Below are 5,234 nucleotides of genomic sequence, written 5' to 3' on the forward strand. Positions count from 1 at the left end.
CCGTCCTCAGTGCATGCTGAGATGTGCAGGTGGATGGGGGTTGTAGTTCCTCAGCTAGTGCTCTTTGTGTTCCTTTCCTTGCCGGTGATTTGGGAGTAGCTTTCTCTCTTTACCCTTCTTGGTGGCCATCCTGAAAGGGGAAAAAGGAAAGTAACAAGTAAAGCTAGGGGATCCAGCAAGGAAGAGAGCGGGAAAGGTGGTAACCAATGCACAGTAAAGAAGAATGATGTTAACACATGGTCATGACTACATGTGAAAAGTCATCAATGGAAGTATAGTAAGTGCATGTGATGACAGTTAAATGCAAGATGTTTATTGGCATGCTGGTAAAGGCATGAGTAGCATAGATCAAGCATTCAATGTCCAAGTTAGGTTACCAAGTCTTTCAAACTAACAACATGTTTGTAATAACAATTATATTTAATTAATAAAATATAAAAAGGGTTTTGTGAAAAGTAAGCATTTATAGTAGTAGATTAAAAGAAATCTTAAAAATAGTGCACAATGCCATACGGGCGTTTTCACAAACACATAGCATACACGGTAAATAAGCTATTTGAAAGTAGTAAATTGAACATGCAAGCAACCCTTTAAAAAGTAATATATAATTGTCAAATAATCCACAAAAATATAGAAAAAACAATGACCCAAATAAAATTCCAACACCAATGAAAATAATGCAATGAATGAAACTATGCAATTAAGTAAAAGAAAACGAAAGATAAGAAGAATGAGAAGGGAAAGAAGGGAAGAAGAAGTAAGTAAGAAAGGAGGGAGGAAAATTAGGATTGGGGAAGAAAAGATAAAATATTTTGGCATATTAGGTTAAGGTGTGGGACGCTGGCGACGCGATCGCATGGGTGACGCGGCCGCGTGGTGCGCAATAAGGTCAGGCGACGCGGACGCGTGGGTCACGCGATCGCGTCACTTGATTTGTGCTAGTGGCGCGAGTGCAGTCTCGCATTCGCACAACTCTCTGTTGTAATTGCATTTTGCCAAAAATTTGGGTGACGCGGTCGCGTGGGTGACGCGATCGCGTGGATGGCCATTTTTGAAAGATGACGCGGCCGCGTGGGGTACGCGTTCGCGTGGGAAGGCTTGGGCTTCTAGCACGAGTCCAGCCCAATTCCAGCACAACTTTCGGCCATGCACCTTTTTGACGTCGATTTTCATGGCACGCGGCCGCGTGGGTGACGCGGTCGCGTGGGAGGCCAAAGTTCCACATGACGCGGTCGCGTGGGGTCAAATTATGCTAATGGCGCACCTCCAGCCACGCTTTCGCGTGACTCTCTGTTCAATTCTTTTCTTCCCAACGCACTAGTGACGCGGATGCGTCAACGACGCTGCCGCGTCGCGTGCGTGTTTTCCTTTTTTTTATTATGCAATTATGCAGTATGCAATATGCAATGTTAATGTAGATGCTATGAAAACTTCCAGGTTCAATCAAAATAAAATAAAATAAATAAACAACACGAAATAAGATTGAAAAAGAACGATTATACCATGGTGGGTTGTCTCCCACCTAGCACTTTTAGTTAAAGTCCTTAAGTTGGACCTTTGGTGAGCTCCCTGTTATGGTGGTTTATGCTTGTACTGATCCAGGAGTCCCCACCAGTGTTTGTACTTTCAGTAGCCTCCGGGGTCCCAAACTAAGCATGTAAAGGCCTTAAGAAGCTTCAAACAGATTCTTAGGCTCCCGGGGTGACAAATGTCAGAACAGATTTCAGGATCCCAAACCTTACTTTTACACCCGTTTTTGTCTCGATCTGCATTTTTCCAGCCGGGTGAAGGGTGATCTGAATTCTCACTGCAGCAACTAAACAGCTTCCTAGACCCATTCAGTTAAGCTTTACACCAACCGTTGCGTTTAAACTTAAAGCTTCCAACCATAATGAACCTTGCAGGACAATTCTTACCACTGACCATCTTCTTCTTACTTTTAATGCCACAAAGAGCTCTAAGTTGACCATCCGTCTCCAGTAGCCCGTATTCAAGTGGAATTAGAAAGCTAAGGGATATGAATTTTATCCACTTGAATGTTGTGAAGGATGATGGCAACTTAGGGGGAGGTGTTTTTAATGAACGTGCAGGCTCTACTCCCTTGTGCTCTCCTCTAACATCTTCCACCTCTTTGCATGCTTCTTCAATTTCAACCTCTTCCTCTTGGTATCTTTCTTCCAATTTAATCTCTTCTTTATTGTGCACCAAGGGCATGGAAGGTTGTGCCTCTTCTTCTTGAATCCCCATCTCTTGATTAACCTCTTCCAAGTCTTCTATTATGACATGCCTTGGAGGTTGTACACCCTCCTCAACATCAATTTCAAATATCTTGGAAGGAGGCTTTATGACTTGAATTTCCCATAGAGGTTCTGCATCTCCTAAGTCTTCAACTGCTTCTTCCTCTTTAACAAATATGGCTTCTTCCACTTGTTCCAGTACAAAGTCATGCTCCTTACTGTCCACTGGAGTTTCTAGTGTCTCCTTCATGCTACGTTCTTCATTAGATTTTCCACATGAAGCCATGGGGGTTCCTTGAGTGTCCGAACATCTAGAAGGTAACTGATTTATTGCTTGCTCCAATTGATGAAGGGTTGCATGAAATTGATCTACTGTTTCCTTGAGACGATCCCTTGACTATTGTTCCATTTCAATAGCATAACTGGTATCATCTTGCTCTTGGATTGATGGATGTGGGTGCTCTTCCATGGATGGTGGTGATGGGATGGGTGGTGATGGAATGGGTGGATCATTATATGGTTGAAAAGGAAGTGCACTAGAGCTTGAGGGTTGATTGTTGTAGGTATTCCGTGGTCCGATTTGGGTGACCAGAGCTTGTATAGTAGAGTTTAAATCGGCAAATACTTTCTCCATGGAGGTTTGGGGTGGATATGAGGGCTCATTTTGATAATGATAAGGAGATGGTGTATATTGAGGTGGTGGTTCTATGTATGGTTCATTTGGCTCATAAGGTGGTCGGTATGGTGGATATGGATTAGGGTCATATGGAGGTGTTTAGTGGAAAGGAGCTTGTGAGTATGGTGGTTCAAAGTTATGTCGAGAGGATGGTCTCTGAGCACAGGGTGGGGCTTGTTGGTAGTTACAAGGCGGTCCACCAAATCTATCAGTTGGGCATGCATCGTAAAATGGTCTTTGTCCATGATATCTAAGAGGATGTTGTTGCCTAAAGGGGTGATCAGATCCTTGTGGCTCCATCCATCTTTTATTGCTTAGACCTTGATGCATAGTCCTGTTATAGCTTCCATTCCTTGCAACAAAATTATAACCAAACTCAAAACGAGAGGGGTGAGAATTCATAATAGCTATCAGAAATAAGAGGAAAGAGAGAAAACAAATAAACAAGTAAAAGAAATTTTTTTTTTTGAAAAATATTTACAATAACCAATAACAAGGCACACGTTTGCCATTTCCCGGCAACGGCGCCATTTTGACGTTGGGATTTTTGCTAGTAAAGAATTTTATAAAAATAGCCGCGTTGTAGATATAGATTCTAAACCAACAGAAATCCCTTCGTGCAAATGTTTTGGTTGTCACAAGTAACAAACCCCTAAATAAATTGATAACCGAAGTATTTAAACCTCGGGTCGTCTTCTCAAGGAATTGCAGGGATGTATGTTCTTATTATTGGTTATGAGTTTTGTAAATCGGGGGTTTTGAGAATGAGGAGCAGATATGATAAATGACAAGTAAACTAAATAAATGACTGTAAAATAAACTATTGGCAAGGTATGAGAACTGGAAGTCCTATCCTAGTTATCCTTCTCAATTGTGATGAGAATTGGATTTTTCTCCCACTTTGTTAACCTCTAACTATGAAGGTAAGTCAAGTGAATTAATTAATTCGAATCCTCAAGTCCTAGTCTTTCCTTGGGAAAAGTTAGAGTTATTGGATCTCGAATTAATTCTTGAAGAATTCTAATTTTCGGTCAACAATGAGTTTGACAACTCAAGAGTTACCAATTAATCAACCAGAGCCAAAAGGTAGAAAATCTAAATTAAAATCATTTATCTGAAAACATCTCAATAATGTATAATCCTAACATGAAAAGTTCATAAGCCAATTGGGCAACATAAATCAAATACAAATGAAAGTATCAGAGTAAATAAAAGTAGAAGGGAAACATGAATTATTGAACCTGATGAAGAGTTGAAATAAATCCTAATTTCTAAAAATCCTAATTTCTAAATCCTAAGAGAGATGAGAGATCCTCTCTCTAAAAACTACATCTAAAACTAAAATTATGAATTATCAGAGCATGATTATAAATGGATGCATTTCCCCACTTTATAGCCTCTAATCTGTGTGTTCTGGGCTGAAAACTGGGTCAAAAACAGCCTAGAAATCACTCCCAGTGCTTTCTGGTCCGTACAGGTCGCGGAAGAGTGACGCGGAGGCGTCGTCCACGCGTTAGCGTGGGTTGTGTTCCTACCAGGTCACGCGGCCGCGTGATCCACGCGTTCGCGTCGCCTGGTGTCGAGGCAGCTATGGCAAATTATATAAAGTTGTGAAGCCCCGGATGTTAGCTTTCCAACGCAACTGGAACCATCTCATTTGGACCTCTGTAGCTCAAGTTATGGCCGTTTAAGTGCGAAGAGGTCAGGCTGGACAGCTTAGCAATTTCTTCAACTTCTTATATTCCTTCCACTTTTGCATGCTTCCTTTCCATCCTCTGAGCCATTCATGCCCTGTAATCCCTGAAATCACTTAACACACATATCACGGCATCTAATGGTAATAAAAGAGGATTAATATTAACAAAATAAGACTAATGAGCGGATAATTTATACGCTTTTTGGCATTGTTTTTAGGTAGTTTTTAGTAAGTTCAAGCTACTTTTAGGGATGTTTTCATTAGTTTTTATGTTAAATTCACATTTCTAGACTTTACTATGAGTTTGTGTATTTTTCTATGATTTGAGGTAATTTCTGGCTGAAATTGAGGGACTTGAGCAAAACTCTTATAGGAGGCTGACAAAGGACTGCTGATGCTGTTAGAATCTGACCTCTCTGCACTCGAAATGGATTTTCTGGAGCTACAGAACTCTAAATTGCGCGCTCTTAATGGCGTTGGAAAGTAGACATCCAGAGCTTTCCAGCAATATATAATAGTCTATACTTTATTTGGAAATTGATGACGTAAACTAGCGCTCAATGCCAGTTTCATGTTGCTGTCTATAGTAAAACGCCAGAAACACGTCACGACCCGGAGTTGAACG

The sequence above is a fragment of the Arachis stenosperma genome, chromosome 2 (assembly GCF_014773155.1).
Source record: "Arachis stenosperma cultivar V10309 chromosome 2, arast.V10309.gnm1.PFL2, whole genome shotgun sequence".
Lineage (NCBI taxonomy): Eukaryota > Viridiplantae > Streptophyta > Magnoliopsida > Fabales > Fabaceae > Arachis > Arachis stenosperma.